Source organism: Nyctereutes procyonoides, unplaced genomic scaffold (genome assembly GCF_905146905.1).
Source record: "Nyctereutes procyonoides isolate TBG_1078 unplaced genomic scaffold, NYPRO_anot_genome, whole genome shotgun sequence".
NCBI classification, from domain to species: domain Eukaryota; kingdom Metazoa; phylum Chordata; class Mammalia; order Carnivora; family Canidae; genus Nyctereutes; species Nyctereutes procyonoides.
In genome coordinates, this window is record NW_026575048.1 from 17,813,989 (window position 1) to 17,832,241 (window position 18,253).

The window sequence follows — 18,253 nt, forward strand, 5'->3', positions numbered from 1 at the left end:
TGCCAACCGTGGAACATCTTCCACACACTAGAGAGCAGGGCAGTGAATAACCCAGAACGGATCGCAGACACCAGCAAGATCTGTGGAGAAAGAGAGGAGTTCCCTTATACAACACAAAGCAGATCCAGTGTAGGTCGCCAAGGCCCATCGGGGAATTGGGGCGGACGACAAGGGCAACAATGCTCCAGATGAAATGGAGCTCATGTCTAGATGAGAGCAGATCCTTCAGAGGCAGCTATGTCCAACTCCTAACAGCTTCCAGCAGGGCAGAGCCCCACTGCAGGGGAAGATCTTGGCTTCAGACTGTGGAAATCCTTATTTGCATTCAGGCTCTGGGGATGGAACATGGGTGGGTTGGAGAGAGGGTAGACAAGCCCTCTGTGATTCTAATTTGCACAGCTTTTTCCACTCTACTGGCAAGCCACGCACCCCCAGCGAGCTGTTATCCAGCTTGAACCCTGGAGGCACTGCAACACTTTGAGACTGGCACCCTTGGCAGCACACAGGCCAAAGGAAGTCTTCTTCAGTGTAGACGGGAATACAGCCAGGCTTCTCTCCTCTGATAAGGCCTATAGGGAAACGGGGAGAATCCCCATACCTTCACTTAGAGATGTAGCCGAGGAAGGATTCTCAGAGTGTGTTTTTCCTTCTTTCATTTGAGGCTCATTCAAAATGATCTGGCCTCAGATTGCCAGAACTTAACCTACCCCAGACCCCGCAAACCTTAGCTACGCTTCCATGATGCCTGCAGCTGTCCTGGATGGTGCTGCCCCAGAACGAAGAGAGCGGAGTGGATTCTTACACGCTTACATGGCACCCAGGGTGGGGGTGGGGGTGTCCCTGCAGATCAATTCCGAGAGTGGCTTCCTACAACACAAATGGACACTCACTCACCCTGTGTCTTTACTTGTCCTCCTCTTTGCCTCAAGTTGCTTGTGGTGTTACCTGTTGTTACCTGTTGCCTACCTTTTTAAAATCCCGAATAATCCCTTTTCTCCGTTTTCCCATCCACAGTACTCTTCCATCACTTTTTATACACCATTTTAACAACTTAGCATTCAAGCCCTATCTTCCCCTTCAGGTATTGTTGAGGACCCTGGGGGCTCTCCTGCCCCTACTCCCCCATTGCCTCCCCTTGCAGGCACCCTGTGTCACTCCCTCCAAGACATACCACTTTCCCCCAGCTGCCCCCTCCATCCAGGGTGGATTCCTCCCCTCTCCCCAGGCTTCACACACCCAAAACTTCATTCCATTTTTTTTTTCTTTTTCCAGGAAATGCAGTTACTCTTTCACCGATGTGCCATTTCCCTGGTGTCCTCGTTCCCTGTCACTGAAAGTCCTCCTGCTACCCTCAGTAGATTATTATTATTTATTATTTATCAGCCGCCACACTGTACTCTGCTTCCTACAAGATATTAAAGAAGACACAATCCCTGCACCGAGTTTACAGCCAAGGAGAGCAGAGGCCTGGATTCAGACATCACAGGAGGGAGCCGAGCGCAGGGGATTTGCGGACCGAGGGCTCCAGCTGCCCTCGCGGCCCCGAGGAGGAGGGCGGGGCCCGGCCAAGCCCTCCCCAGGCCAGCTCTTCTCGGATCCAGCCAGCAGCTCCCTACTTTACCGCACCCCCCCCCCCCAGTTGCTACCCCGGGCCTCCGGCCTCGGCAGCTCGGTCAGGGAGGGGCGGAGGGGTGTGGGGGTGAGGGGAGGAGGTTGAAACCCACGAACCTTTACATTCAGGCTGGGGGTAGGAGATACATTTCCTCTGAAATGCAAAACCAGACGAGGGGGAGGCGGGGGGGGGGGGAGGAGAGGTCAGGGAGTAAACACCAGAACTGGAAGAGTTACCAGGGAAGACTGGTGCTGAAATGGAATGTTCTGGCATCATGGAAAATCCCGCACTGGGGGCTGCCACGGGCCTCCAGCCAGACCTTTCCAATTAGGGTTGCTGGTAGGGTCTGTGTAGCCGGCAAGTGTAGACAGAGAGGTGAGGGGAGTATAGGCCACGGTGGGCGGGGGGTGTAGTGTTGGGGAGGGGTGTCCGTGTAGACTCGCAAGGCTGGTGTGGCCTGCGTGGGGGCTGAGTCAACGGAGAGGTCGGGTGGATTCGGGTGGGCGGGTGTACACGGGGGAGCCCGCGTGCACCGGGGAGGGCCGAGTCCGAGCGGGGGGGGGGGGTCGGCTGACTCGGTGCGCGCGGGCGAGGCGCCCTTCTTCAGAGATTCCGACGATTCCTGCTCCCTTCCGCGGCTGGAGCGTCCTGGGGGGCGGAAGCTGCAAGACGATCGGACTTTTCGTTCTCAAACTTTTCTGCCAGTTTCCTCAGGTGTTGAGAGCAGCCGGGGAGCCCGCCTCGGCCGCGTCCCCCAGCCCTGGGCCGGCGGGGCCGGGAGGCCGGGGCCGAGCAGCCGGGGCCACGCGCCGCGCATCCACCGGGCGCGGCCGCCGAGCGGGGCGAGCCGGGAGCCGCCGCGGGGGGGAGGGGAGGGGGAGGGGAGGGGGCGGCGGACGGACCCACAGACAGACACACCCGCCGGCGCGCGGGCTCGGGCCCGGGCCGCCGCGCGGGGGCCGGGGATCCCTCGGGCCCGGGGAGCAGCGCCGGGTGCCCTGCCGGGGGCGCCCCGCCTCCCCCGCCGTCCGCCCCCGCCCACTCGGGCGCCCGTGATTGGCTCCGCCCGCCCCTGGCTGCGCGCCGAAGCCCGCCTCCCTCGCAGCTAAAGAAGACGGTGCCCGGAGCGGAGCGAGCCAGAAGGGAGCATGGTCCCCGCGCCGCGGCCGCGCCAGCCCCCGCGCCGCCGCCGCCGTCCCCGCCGTCCCCGCCGCCGCGGAGCCCGCTGCAGCTCTCGCCCCGGCCCCGGCCCCGGCCCCGGCCCCGGCCCCGCAGCGCCCGCCCGCAGCCCCCGCGGCCGCCGCGCCTGAGCGCAGCCCCCGCCCGGAGCCCGAGCCCGGAGCAGCCCCAGCCCCGCGGCCGCCGCGGCTGCGGGGAGAGGGCGGGGGCGATGCTGCCGGAGCCGCCGCCGCCGCCGCCGCCTCGGTGAGAGCCGCGCCGCGCCGCGCGTAGCCGCCCCGGCCGACAGGCGGAAGGACCGACTTCCCTCTCGCGGGCATCCTCCCTGGGCTGCCGGGAGGCGGCGGCGGCGGCGGCGGCGGCGGCGGAGGAGGAGGAGGAGGAGGAGGAGGCGGAGGGGGAGAGCCGCGGCGCCAGGAGGCGGACCTGGATCCGTTTCTCCCGGCCGGGACCCGAGCGGCCCCAGCCACCGCTCCCCGCCGGCGCCGTCCCTCGTCCATCAGCCCCCCTGCGCCCACCCGCGACCCCCGGCGCTCTGCGCGTCGGGCCGGGGCCGGAGCCGGAGCCGCGCGGCCGCAGGTAAGAGCCGGGCTAGGGCGCCAAGGATGCGGCGCGGGGGCCCCGGGGCCGGGCGGTTGCGCGGGGCCGGGCCGGGCTTGGGAGCGGGGCCCGAGAACCCGGAACGCCGGGCTCGGCTCCCGCGGCGGCGGTGGCGGCGGCGGCGGCGGCGGCGGCAGGAGCCTCCCGCGTCTGGACTTGCAAGGCTGCAGGAGCCCCTGCGCCTGCGCTGCTCTGGGGGCGAAGGGGGGAAAAAACTTCCTGCCCCCGGCCCTGCGGCCACGGGGTCTGCCGGAGCCAACACCGCGGTGGCCGGGGGGCGCTGGAGGCGAGTGTGACCCCGGCCTGGGCGCCCGCGCGCTGGGCCCGAGGGTGCGCGTTCCTCGCCAGGCCGCCTCCCCGGGTGGCCCAGGGCCCGCGCCCGGCCGGGGGCCAGCAGGAGGCACCGAAGGGCTGGACCCCGGGGGCGGCCGCGCGCCCTGCCCTTTGGGGGGGAGGCGCGCGCCTCTGTGCGGCGGGGAGCCGGCTGGAGGTCTCGCCCCTTCCCGTCCTCAGACCCCGCATTTGGGGAGCGGGTCCCTTCACTCGATCCCAAGTAACTTTCGAGGCGGAGGAGCTCGTAAGCCGTGAGGAGGGAACCCGCACAGACCTCGGTGTGACCCCCCGCCCCGTTCCCTCAACCCCGTTTGGGGGCGCGGAAGGGCGAGCCCACGGGGATGGCGAGGGACGAGGCTGTGGTGTTGGACGCGGGGGGCTTGTTGATGTGTGGGGTAGCGTGGCCCGGGACGTGCAGCTGCGAGTGTGGACGTGCGCCCGACCCCGGCGGGGGGCGGGGTGCGGGGGGCGGAGGGCTCACGGCCGGGGCTCCGGGGCTCCGGGGCCTGGCGCCGGCCCGGAGCGCGAGGTTTCTCCGCGGTCGCGGCGCGGGAGCGGGCCCCCGGGGCCCCGAGGGAGAGGCGCGCTCGCCCCGAGCCGGGAGCCGGGCGCCGGGCGCCGGGCAGGTCCGAGGCAGCCCCCGGGGCAGGTGGGCTGTGCGTTCGCTGGGGAAGGCGGGGACGCGCTGCCTGCCTGGGGCCGGCCGTCACGGAGGAGGGGTGGGCGCAGGGCGCGAGTCTCGGATGCCCGGGTCCGCCAGCCGACCAGCCGGTGGTCGTTCCTGGGCTCTGGAACCCGAAGGGGCCAGTTAGCTGGTCCTCCCGCGGGCCCCTGGGGATGCTGATGGGCCAGGAGCCGCCGCCTCGGCCATCCCTGCCGCTCTGCAAACCCTCTGCCCCTGGCGTGCGCCCCGGGCGGATGGTGGACCCAGGTATTCACGCAGCATCAGGCAAGACCTCGGCGCTGGAGGGACCGGACGGCTGAGGACGCCTCGCTGCTGCGGCCCGCGAAACTTCCACTTCGTCAGCTCAGGGACAGTCAGGCTCCAGTGATGCAGGCTCCATCCCCTCATCAGCCGAGCTACGCTGGGCCACGCCGGGATTCGGACTCCTCTTGCAGTGACAGATCTGTCCTGGTTACAGCTGTATTGACCCTCATTTCTTCGGTCTCTTTAAAGTCATCTGTCTGGTCCCTACGGAGTTCCTCCCCCTGCCATATGGTCTTATGTCCAGCCCAGCCCTGGGAGAGCATGTTTGAGGAATTATTTCGGTGTGGGGTGAATGGCAGATTTAATTAGCTCGCCTCATTCCTGATGTTTTGAAAAATTACATTGGCCGAGCGTAGAGCTAACTTTTTCACTCCTAGGGGGGTGATGAACAATTTTACGGAATGCTCATCCCTGCACTTGGCTCAGTAGTTGCCCTGTAATGCACAGGTGAATACTTTAAGGCTGCTTGGTATGCATGAATTGGAATAGTCATATCTTCTGGGTGTTTATACAGGTATGGAACTGTGTGTGCCACTGATGAATAGAGTCTCTGTCCCATGCATTGTTCTGAGTGCACTTGATTTATCATCCTACTATAAATCAGGGAATTACTAGCATATGTGTCCTCAAACTCTATATGAATTTAATGACATTTAGATTGGCTTATGGGCTGATGCATTTAACGAATTTTAATAACTTTTCTGTACAAGCATTTTATAAACCATATTTGTCCATGATTAAGAGAAAAACATTTTCTTCTGCTCAGTCTCCCCATTTCTGCACAGTTAACGGAAATTTATAGGTCTCCAACTTTCATTTGCAAGCAACAATCTACAAACGAAATACCTAGAGTTATACTGAAATTTTAAAAAAATCCTATGGTAGCTATGGTAACAAATAGATGAAGGGTTATTGGTTTTCATCTGTATGTGCTTGGGGGGGGGTGAATCTAGTGTTGTGTCTTTTTAATTATGTTTCTAATGAGTGGTGGTCATACTTCATGTACTCAGTGTTGGGAGATAAGCCAGACCGAAAATTCAGTTTTGTGAAAGGTTGATTGGAACAAAGACTAGTAGAGCCCAAGAGAATGACTTCTGCTAACCGCAGCTCCTCATATCCAGAAAGCAAATAGATAAAACCTTTTCTTGTTTTTTAAGTAGATGAGAATTGAGTTAGTCCCTTTAAGATTAGAAAATGTATTTTTCTTATAAGCTCTTACCAGAGGAACCTTTAGATCGGCTCTTGTTTTCTAGGAATAAACATGTTAGAAGTGTGGATGTTGGTGTGGATTGAGTGTCAGAGTTGTTATCAACACCTGTCAGTCTAAGTGAGGCATATCATTAGTCTATTCAAATCTTGCCTGTTTCAATATTCATGCATTTCCATGGTAATCCATTCCATTTTTGTTTACTTAGTCAACCTTATAAATCTTTGGCATCAGTTTCAGTTGTGCTGTCTTTTTTTCCTTTTATTTATCAATTGATTGGGCTACATATCATTCCCAGTTTAAAGCTTTTCTGTTTTTTCTCTGCTAGTTTCCAAAAGTTTACACTATTACTGGTTACACACAGATATAGAGGGGTTAAATTTTTAAAATAGACTCCAGTAACACCATTGATGCTAATGCAGTTTTTTAGCATCTCATTTGATAATGTGTGTGTGCCTCAGTATTTTTTTTTTCTTCCAGCAGGCTTACCGTAAAGCTTCCTTGCTTTATGGCCCGGGGACGTCAGTGCAATCCAGCAGAATTGACTAAAGATTTTCCTTCCTCCCTTTCTCTTTCCCTTCTTTCTTTCCTTCCTTGCTTCCTTCCTTCCTTCCTTCCTTCCTTCCTTCCTTCCTTCCTCCTTTTGCTCCTTCCTTCCTTTCTAAGTTTTATTTTTTTTCCTGCCCTATTGTGGTTCAGGGATTCTGTATGTCTTCAGATATATCTGCCTAAACAGACTTTGGAACTTCGTGTCTGGGAACAGGCCTATCCTTCTAGGATCTTTTCTAGTAGTAGCAAAAGACAGAAGGTTCTGGAGCATCAGAGGATTTTGCAGATACAATATACATTTAGTCACAGCGTACAGTATCCCTAGGATCATTGTAATATTGTAAGTTCACTGAACAGGCAGCTTCGCTTAAATGCAAGCCATGATGTTGCTCACCCGCTTTCATTTTCCTTTCTAATGATGCAGTCCCATGCTAATCACACCCTGTATATTTCAGAAATATCAAGGCAAGCATTAGCACACTACTGACTTATTAGGATCAAGCAAAGTAATTGGAACACTTAAGTTCAAAGTCAGATGGAGAAACGGAATTATAACCAACCTTGTGATCCTATAATCAGTCAACTAAATAAATGCCTGTGTTGGGGTAGGGGGAAGAAATACTGTAACTAAGAGATTCAGCAACGGGTTGTGGAAGGTGAAGGTAAACCAAGGCAGAAACCATGCGGATGACCAGAGAACAAGAAATTTCTTTGTAGACACATAAATCACACGGAGACCCAAATGTTTAGAAACTGGAAGGATATTTGTATTTTGTGCAGAAGAGGCTCATTTGCTATTTATTACTCAGGAAATTGAGGGCCATTTCCCAATATGCTAGAGAAATTGGGTAACATAGTCACCGGAGAGTACTTTCTTCTGTAGTAAATTTTGCCATAGAAGTGGTCTTAATAATTTTGGTTAAGAGGGAAAAGTGAGTCAGGATTCTTTATATATGCCTGTCATATCAAAAATGATCAGAGATCAGGACCACTCTGAAAGCAGATTCTGTGGCAGATTCTGTGGTTCTTCCTGTAACAGCTACAGGCTTACTTTCCCAACACCCTAGGCCAGGAAAGTAGTCTGTACTTTCTTCAAAGACATCACTTGAAAACAGGGAAATTGGAGCTGCAAATTAAGGTGAGGCAAGTTGATTATTAGCAACACAGCTATTTGTGAAATGAACTTAATTGTCTTGGGGGCATTTCTACCTTTAGGGTGGGAAGGGGAAGATTTCTCATTTCCCTTGAGAGAGGATATCTGCTTGAGGCTCAGATGGTTTGTAGGCTCTCAACGGCAGCTTCTGATGATTCAGAAGCTAAAACAGAACAGTTGAGCATTGTTATGGCAGGGGATGGGGTTTGGGCCAAGAGATCAGTTCCCCAGACATTCAGAGGCTGCTATTGGCCCCACAGGTATCAATTTTTATAATTATTTTATAGAGTTTTGAAATTTTTTTAAAGGTTGATTTATTTGAGGGAGAGAGAGCACATGCACACGAGCAGAGGTGGGGGCAGAGGGCAGAGGGAGAGAATCTCAAGCAGACTCCTTGCTGAGCATGGAGCCCCATGTGGGGCTCCATATCAAGACCCTGAAATCATGACCCGAGCCGAAATCAAGAGTCAGATGCTTAACTGAGTGAGCTACCCAGGTGCCCCTAGAGTTTTGAAATTTTTAAACCATTAACTCTTAAGGCTATGCACACATACATAAATATGTATAAAAACATATACACACACACATAAATACATAAATACAAATATATAATCTGCTTTTTTTAAACTGTGGTTTAAAAACACATAATATTTACCACCTTTACCATTTCAAATGTATATAATTCTGTAGTATTAATATTCACATGATTGTGGATACCCACGTAAAACTGAAACCTTGTTCCCAGTAAACATCAACTGCCCATTTCCTCCTTCCGCAGCCCCTGGCAACTACGATTCTACTCTCTGTTTCTGTAAATTTGACTCCTTCGGGTAGCTCACATACATGGAATCCTCCAGCTCGTGTCAATGAACATGGGTGTACAAATACCTCTTTGAGATTCTGCTTTCAGTTCTTTTGGAGACATACCCAGAAGAGGGATTGCCTCTACTCTATCACTTTCTACACTAATATATTACATTGATCTTCTGTTCAAGAGACTTGGTGAAAATGCAGTCAACAGAATACAGTCAAACAAAAAATGCAGTAGGTGGGACTGACATTTGTTCTTCCTTTCCTCTGTGTACATTTCCTGGCAAGTCTCTCGAATCTCTTCTCTTTTGCTTTTAGGGCTGGTCTGAGTTGCAGCGATATTGAAGAGCAGGTAAAGACGAGGGCTTAGTGTCAGAGTTGAAGTCCAGTCCCTGGTGCCTCCTAGCTGTGTGACCTTGGAACGATCCTTAATCCCAGTAAGCTTCAGTTCTCTTTTATGAAGATGGAGGGAATAATTGTGCCCGATAGAACCCCAGTAAAACATGCATTCCCGGTGTCTGGCCTAGAGAGGCATTCTAGAAAGGAGAAGTTAAGTGAAGTAGTAATGACAGAATTGGCAGCAGCAACCCCGGGAGATCTCAAACTGTAGACACCTATACTGCTAAATTTGATCATAAATGTTTTCACGGTACACCACAGTGTATATGTATATTCTGTGAGTCTCATTATCAGTACTTACTCTGAAAAGCATAAGAGATTTGCATCACAATTACAATAGTTAAAAATATCCTTAAGTGGATTTGGTATGTGAACTTTTAATTCTATTTTTTAGTATCATAATTTTAGAGTTGATAGGGATTTTAGAGGTCAGCTAATTTAGCTATTATTCAATCATCAAACCTGTAACAAATGCCAATAATATGATAATAATAGCTTCCAGTTTTGATTGCCCACTATATTTTAGTACTTTACATATATTATTTCTAATCCCCATATCAGCACTGCAAGGTAGGGATTATCCACATTTTACAAATGAAGATGAGGCTCAGAGAGGTAATCACCTGACCCAAGACCACAAATCTAGCCACATTGTACAGCTGTTTGAACCCAGATCCATCAGCTACCAGTTGGTCTGTCTTGTCTTTTCTGTGTGTATGGATGTGTTTCTTCTACTGTAGACAGGGTCTTAGGGCATTTGCATTTCTTCACAATGCCTTTTATTTGCCAGGGACTGTGTTGTCTGTGCTAATGAACATTTTAAATAAAGTAATTCTATTAGAGGGAATATGAGCTTAAGTAAGAATTATTCAGCAGGTTTGATCAGTGTTCACTGTACTTTTAGATTTGCCCACTTGCTTCCATTTACTCTGGTCCTGGAAGGCTAATGAGAAAATCTTTTAGATGCTTTTTTAATGCTTCTGTTCCTGTAGGAAGACCATGTAATAAATAAAAAGGAGATTGAAGAGTAGAAGTGGTGTGCAGACAATTAAGGATACACCCAGAAGAACTAAAGACTAACCTAAGTTTGTTCACTTGTGAATTTTAGTGCCTAGCACAGTGCTAAGCACAGAAACTCCTTAGTGAAAATGTTTGCCTGCATTAATTTATGCCCAGAGAAGGTGTCAGGTAATAGACATCAAAGACTACTTTTTGGATTTTCTTTTTGTTCAGTGGCTATGTAGTTATATCTTCACGGTTTTTTATTGTGTGGAATTTTAGATACTATATTTGGGCACATATCTATAAAATATGCTTGTTGATGAATTCTAACTAATCTAAATGGAATCTTCTAGGATTTATGACTTGAGACTTTGAAGACTAATTTTCTTGGAGCTTCTTCATTCCACTGATAACTTGAATCTATTTGGCACTTTGAGAGTCAACACAAAGTCCATCCTTCGTATCACACTTACTTGCAGGGCGTTGTCCCCACCAGATTTTTAAATTTGTGGCACTTCACAAAAGCATTGTTTTGGAAGGAAATAAAATACCCAGGAATTCTTGTATTTCTTCTTTAGATTAGTTTTTCGTGGGGGGAGACAGGTAGAGGGTGTGAAGAGAGCTTGTGGCAGACACCACAAAGATATGTTGGCTCCCTGTTTTAACTCTTCCAGACCTCGTTCAACTGAGGAAGACTTTTCCAGTCTGAGATCCACCACGAGAAAAGCATGATTACTGGTGCCCATGATCACCTGTAACTAAGTAACAGCACAGGAAGTGCCAGGCAAGGGCCAGACCACAGAGGGCACCGGCCTGTCCAGCCCCGCCACCTCCCCCTTCCTTACTCCCGGGCTGGTTTTTGACCCTAAAAGTAAAATCAGGCACGAGGCTTTCTTTTTCTTCAAGTATGCCCACAAAGCTCTCAGAAGCAGGGTCAGGGGTGAGGCAGTGAGGCAAGAACAGACAAGAGGACTTTCTCTGTCTTGTAAAAAGGAAAAACTAGTTGTAGGCTTAGGCCAAATTAGAGACCCAGCAGTTGCCAGATCATCCCTGTTTTCCTTTTGGACACTTAGAGATGTTGAGATGTGGTATGGAACAGTGAAACCGGGATTTAAATAAACTTTCTTTTCGGTTTTACCTTCTCTTTTCAAATTGCCGGCTTTTGAGCATTTGCTTTTGGATCAAAACTGCCACTAAACTTAGCCTCTCAAAGAACTTGAATGATAAGATATTCAGCTCCTGGAACTTCGAAATGAGTGTAGACTCAGCAACTGTTTACTGAGTACACATGGTGCAGAGGACAGCTCCTTTCGTGTGGCATCTCATTTGTTGCTCACCCAGTGACATGGGCGGAGTTACTCCCATTTCTCAGATGAGTTCTAGAGCGAGAAAGCATTTGCCAGCAGTCAGATCGACAAACACGGTGCTGGATGGGTTAAAGGGATGAACAAGCCTGGCCTCCAGACAACTGCCAACCTACGAGAAAGGGAGAGAGCCAATACCCCTTTTTCATACAGAATATAAATTGCTTATTAAAATAACACAGTAATTACACATTTAGCCACATTGCTCGCTGATTACCACAGTTGCTATAATAAGCTGAGGGTCCAGCTAATTTTATTTTAAGGCCTGAAATAAACTCCAAGAAATAGAGACCTTACCCGTATGATTTCAGATACCTCCACACTTAAACGGCTGTCATCACCATTTGTAAACTGAGCAAAAGTGTGATTCCGAATTCTCTTGAAGGCTTAGGTCAAACTGCCACCCTTCTTCATGGTCAGAGGCTACTTAAGGGGCATGGACTTAAACTTACATATGAGGAGTGAAGATCTGACAGTGATGTGAATTCCTGCTTACAAAGTGCCCAGAACAGGGCCAGGCGTGTCACAAGTGTGTCTCTGGATGGGTTGGGTTCTCCAAATCACGTGAACAAGTGGTTATTTCTGGACTCATCTTGGGAATCATGGCCTCCCTGAAGACAAAGACCATCTCTGTCTTTAAGCCTTGGACCTGGCCTATCTCGGGTTCTCACTGTTGGACACCCTGAGACAAGATCCCCAACCAGGAGAGTTGAGTTCTCAGTCTAGTTCGAAGCCCATGGCTCCTCATGAAGTCTATGGAAGGCAGGTGGAGTATGATCGATGTTCTGATCCAGGGATTTCCCAGGAAGTGCTGAGGCCAGAGGGGGAATAACCTGATCATGAATGCTGCTGTGAGGGTCCATTCATAGCACATAAGTTCGATCCTACTGCCATTGACTAAGCTCTCCAAGCCAGTAGAGAGGAGTTAAAAACAGTGCTACTCTAGGTGTAGTCCTCAGACTGGTGCCAGGCCACAAACTGTCACTAGTCCTTGATAAGATACGTTGGAAGTTAGCATTTAGAAACTTCTGTTGCATTTGACATTGCCTTGACAGCCAAGAGCGGGATCCTTAGGCTTCTCCAACGAGGTATAGGTGAGTTTGGGCCACGTCAGACTCTCACATGTGTTGTCTACAGAGTGCCATACACTGTGAGCTGTGGTCTAGGCACGCATGGTAGGACCACAGTTTGGTTTTAATGGATTGGAAATACCAACAAAACCCTAGAACCTGGTCCTTTGTCACAGATGGGTGTAGGGTGCAGCATGGAAGCCTAGATACGGTTGTCTTGCCAAAGCCTGTGCAGTGATTTTCTAAAGCTCCTATCTAGAATCTCTCATCAGTAAGGCCAACTTTGCCACCATTAGGATAACAAGCAGACTGAATTCTGGCCAATCCAGCAGTGCTAACCTTAACGGGGACAGCTCCTGGGTCTGCCCTGTCCAGAACACATTGCCATTTTGGGTGGGCCGTGATGAGGTGTTGACGTGCATCCCCAGTCCATCTCCCAGATGCCGAGTGAGAGCTCATACTCACGTTTCTCTTGAGGCCGTTTGTTGCATTTCTGCAACAACTATTTTGACCTCTTGAGATGATGGGTCAGGTTTATTTTGCCATTGAATTAGCTTATTTGGTTGATGTGAAGAAATAGAAGATGACCAAGCTCTGATTCTGGTTTTCTGAACCCGAAGCAAAGGCCACAGAATTTGAGAAGTATAAGTACTGCATTTGGAAGCCAAGCTGCTGAGACCTGAAGGCTGTGTGCCATGTGTGTGGCTGATCTTCCTAGCGAAGAGCCTGCTGTAAATAGAGTGCTGTAATCTATTCGGTTCATGCTGTTCCAACCAGCTTTAATCATCAAAACTTGAATAATATTCAAACTGTGAAAGGAACATACTTCTTGCTGAAGGCTAGGTGTGCCAAGTGGAAGAGCATCTCAATCTTTCAATCGACAGCAACATGTTGCAAAAAAGGGAGCACCTGGATTGCTTCATGAGACATGGGGAACCTGCCTTTCTCCACAATCAAATGATGTTAAGATTTAAAATTTCCTCTCTTCCCCCTGGAGGAGAAGAACTATTTTCATGGGAACCAGGCTTCATGGAAGTCACTTTTTTCCTCTCTGTGACATCACCACCTTCCTCATGACCTGAAGGGACATTTCCTCCCTAGCCCCTGGTATCTGACATGGGTCCTCTGAGACCCCTGGGGGAGAAAGCTGGCAGTGCAGAAATCATGGGGCTTGCTGGAGGGAGGGGCTTGGTTGTACAGCCTGGAGGGCACCCATGACTGGGACATAAGGGGAAGACTGCAGGCAACCGTGGAGACACCACTAGGAAAGCAGCTGGGAACACTGTCTTGCTGGGATAGACCATGCAAATCATCATCCTGTGGCAAGGGCTCCAGCACTGGGTTTCTAGATGACAGCTCCTGCCTCTCCTTATGCTGTCTCCGTCACATCCCTGAGCAGCGGGAAGGACATTCCCACCTTGCTCGGGTTCTCAGCTATAGACTGAAGCCTTCTCTACTAGATTCTGCAGAAACCACAAAAAGCGATCTTTATTGGTGCAGGCTCTTAGGGAAGGCTGCCGGGCTGGGGTGGGCACCCACTGAACTGTCAAGTCATAGTTTGAGAGCTAGCTGTGATTGTCAGCTGTTTTTTATTCCATATGTGCCTCTCCCAGGAGGTCTGGTCTTCAGAAACATGTTTTGATATCTGTAATAGACACCTGGGCCAATGATAGTCTCCTCAGTCTTAGCAAGAGGGGAGGCAAGTTGCCTATCCTAACTCTTGGCTCCTGTGCTCCACACGACCACACCAGGAGTGAGACAGGTACAGGGGATGTGAGATTTACATCTAAGGACTGAGCTTGTGGCGGTGGGGAGGATGAGACTGAGTTCTCAGCCGGTGCAGAGTTACAATGTAATCTTATCTACTTTGAGCTCAACAACAAACAGCCTGATTAAAAAATAGGCAAAGGCGGGGGCACCTGGGTGGCTCAAGTGGTTAAGCATCCAACTCTTGATTTCAGCTCATGTCATGATCTCAAGATCTTGAGATCAAGCCCCACATTAGGCTCCATGCTGAGCGTGGATCCTGCTTAAGATCCTCTCTCCCTCTCCCATCCCCATACTGCACTTGTGCTCTCCTTCTCTCTCTCCAAAAAAAAAAAAAAAAAAAAAAATGCAAAAAGATTGAATAGACATTTCTCCAAAGAAGATAGACCAGTAGCCAAATGAGCACATGAAAAGATAGTCAACATCACTGATAATTAGGAAAATGCAAATCAAAATCATGATGAGATACCACTTCATGCCCATTAGGATGGCTATTTTAAAAAGTTTTTAAAAGCAGAAAATAGCAGTTGCTGGGGAGATTGTGGAGAAATTGGAAATCTTATGCACTGTTGGTGGGAATGCAAAATTGTCAAACAGCTCTGGAAACCATGTGGGATTGCCTCAAAAAATTAAACCTACAATTACCATATAATCAATCCAGCAATTCTTGTGGGTATATCCCCAAAAGAAGTGAAAACAAGGACTCAGGTCTTTATACCTCCATGTTCGTAGCAGCATTATTTGCAATAGCCAAAAGGAGGAAGCAACCCAAGTGCTCATCCACAGATGAACGGCTACATGAATTGCGGTTTCTACATACATCGGAATAGTATGCAACCTTCAAAAGGAAGGAGGTTCTGAGACATGCTACAACGTGGATGAATTTGAAGATGTTATTCTGAAATAAACCAGTCACAAAAAGACAAATATTGTAGGAATCCATATATATGAAGTACCTAAAGTAGTCAGGCTCATCCAGCTGGAAAGTAGAATGATGGGTACAGGGGCTAGGAGGGGAGCGGAATGGGTAGTTCCTGTCTGATGCATATAATTTTAGTTTGGAAAAATGAAAAAGTTCTGGAGATGAGCGGTGGTTGATGATTGCACAACAGTGTGAAGATCCTTACTGATAATAAACTGTACACTTAATATGGTAAATTTTATGCATTTTTACCACAATAAAAAATAACAGACTTCTAAAAAGACATTGCAAACTGGTTCTCCTGACAAATTCTTTAAATAATTGGCTGGGGGCATCAGGGGGAAGCATTTGCTTTAACAGTTTACCAACTCTTAAGATTCGCTGTGTCCCCAGGCCTTTGATAGGCATTGTATTTATTTTATTTGAGATATAATAATTGAGGCAAATAAAATAAAATCCACAGCTCTTAAATGTTCAGTTCTGTGAGTTTTCGATAATCGTATCTACCTGTGTAGCTACCATTCGAAACAAGAATAAAAGCATTTCCATCACCCGCCAAGTTCTCTGTACCCCAATCCAAGCCATCCCCCTTCTGGTCTCCTCCTGCCTTCTGATGGCAGTCACCATAGATTAGCTTTGCCTGTTGTTGATTTCTTAGAAATACACAGCGTGTACTCCTTTGCTGCCCAGCTGGTTTCATTCAGCATACCATGTATGCCATTTGTCCATGTTGACATGTGTCCCTATAGGTCATTCTTTATTGTTAAGTAGTATTCCGTGGTGGTACCAGTTTGTCCATTCTCCTGTGGATGGACATTGGGTGGCACTGTGTTTGGAGACACCCACCAGCAAGTGAGGATGTTATTTGGCCAATTGGGGGTGTCCACACAGGTTGAGGCTGCCATACAGTTCTCTGTGCTTGGGGTTTTCCCATTTGACTGGCAGCACACCCAGAGTTGAGTGGTCTCCAGATAATGGCATTTTGGGGATTTACACTGGAAATAGGATATCCCATGGACCAGACCCATATGTTGCCACTGAACAGATTTCTTCCCCAAAGGCACATCACAGGGGAAGCTAAATATCAAGAGGCTGCTTGGTGACTGCAGTGGGGACCAGGGGTTGGTGGGTGGTCTTAAAAGGTCAGTGTCCCTGAGTTATGATTGTACCATCCCCAGCTGGGGTGGCCACCTGCAGAAGTGACCAGATGCCTGTGGGGACAGGAGGGGGCAAAGCACTCTCCTTGGGGAGTACTGGGGTGGCCAGTTCCCGGCTTGTCCCCTTTCTCCCTAGTTTGGAGCCTCTAGGCTGGTTAACATATTCTTTCAGTGGCCATGTTAACACCTTTGGTCTGAGACTCCTGCATGAGCTAGTCTCTACTTACAGTAATTTTGCCTTCTCTGTTGTGACCCATCCTCCAGTGAATCTATAGTCTGACTCTGGGGTCAGCGTCCCCTTTTTACGGAGTTCTGGGCAGCGGCTCCTGTCATGAAGTGGTGAGGCCTCATGCTGAAGAGCCACGGCCTTCACTGCCAGGTCGATCTGGGCTCAGCAGCCTAGCAGGGCCTCCTACAAATGGTGGGATCTTACTTCATCTCTTGGAACCTAGCTACCTCCTATAATGACACTAATAATAGCTTTGCTGCCCTCTGTTCTGCCTGTCACGGGCTTATAGGAAATTAGAGGTGGGAGGGAAATTCTTGCCTTCCAGGAACTCCGGCAAAATTCATCTGTGTGAAAGCTCAGTTTCGTTGTTTCCCTCATTCCCACAGTCCTGGGCAGTTCCTCATTGCAGGATGCAGACAGTGCAAGTAGAGAGTGTGGGGGTACAGTCTGAACTGTTGCTCTTTGGTGCAGAGCTGTGGAGACATGGGAGACATGGGGGAGGATATAGTCACAGAGCAAGGAGAATTTGGAAGACCTACAAGGGCAAGTATATTACTGTGGTCTCCCTCCCTCATCCTGGAGCCTCAGACCATATATCCCTGGCCCCCAGTCCAAGACCCAAAGCTCACAAGTCCAGTGCAGCTAACAAATCTGCTTCCCTTGTGAAAGGTAGGCTTAGAAGACCGGGCTTGGCTTTGCATAGGATATAGAAGGTGCATTGCGTGGAGTTCACCTCTGAGAGATATTGGTGGCACAGCTGGGTGTGGATGAGCCCTGTGATGCTCATAGGGATGATGGAGTGTGGAGCCCATCCCAGCAAGTCAGGACATAGCGAGTCCTGCCTGCCCCTGGGTTGGCACAGGGGACCTGGGACAGGAAGAAGGATCTGCTCTTTGAGAGAACTGAGTCCCCGAAGTAGCTGCAGGAGCAGGAAGTATGCACTGTTGACAGAGTGACTATCAGCTGGTTCCAAGGAGCTACTCTCTGGCCTGGCCAAGGCCACCTGCAGTTTCCTCCCCTTATTCCTAATCTAGAAGCCTTGCCTATGTCTCTGCCCAGTTCACAGCCTCCATGTCCTGTATGGCTTCCTCGGGAGAAGCCACCTGTCCATGGGGATTACCTGACCCAGGTTCCCCATGTAACTGGTGCACAGGAGCCCCAGCTGACCAGGTGCCTCTGGGGGATTGATTGCCTCATCTTTGTTGATTTTCCCCTAAGGGCCTAAACCAGTGCTGGATGCATCGTACAGTTTGAACAAGCAAAGCACAGAGATGGGAAATGCCATCTAAGATTTGCCAGTCAGGAGCAGAGCAGGAACTGGAATCCCAAAATCTAGAATGTGGGAAGAACATGAATGGTGCAGGGAGGGGCAGGAGAGATAGGTCTGGGTGAGGAGTCCTTTCCTGTGGTTCTAGTGCTGATTTGTGCCCTCCTGGGTGCAAAAGTACAAACCCTGTAGAATATTCTCTGTGTTGGCCATTATCACCTGGAAGTAGGGATTATTCTCTAAGATGTGTGGCTCAATAATCATTCCCTTCACCAGGATGTGAAAAAAACATGCATTCAAATCTGAGCCATAGTAGATGATCTTTGCTCCATTTTTTCCCTACACATCAGGCACAAATTTTTCCAGGACACTAAGCCATGTGTTCTTCAATCCTTGGTCTCCCATGAAAGCCCAACCTGTATCTTGTTCCCCAGTGTTGCCAGTGCCTCCCCAATTCTCTTCTCTGTCTCTCCCCCACCCTGGGTTTATGTCTCCCTTCTGCCCACCTCTAAACCTCGCTGGCTTGTCTTGGGGAACTATCCTTGGAGTATGTGTTTGGGCACTGGGGTGGGGTTGACAAAATGGTGGCATGAAAACTGTTCTTATTTTCTTCTGATCAGGAAGCCAAAAAGAAAAATACAAAAC

At 50.0% G+C, this 18,253-nt stretch overlaps 1 protein-coding gene across 3 annotated transcripts in view; it reads left to right on the plus strand.

The window, feature by feature from the left end:
- Window positions 1–3,200: 3,200 nt before the first annotated feature.
- KLHL29 (kelch like family member 29) overlaps window positions 3,201–18,253 on the plus strand; it is a 308,129-nt gene continuing 293,076 nt past the window's right edge. For 2 of the 3 annotated variants that reach the window (XM_055327216.1, XM_055327217.1), the window contains exon 1: window positions 3,201–3,370. The gene's annotated coding sequence lies outside the window, so the exon portion shown is untranslated. The remainder of the gene's footprint in view (window positions 3,371–18,253) is intronic. The other variant, XM_055327214.1, reaches the window with a different exon arrangement.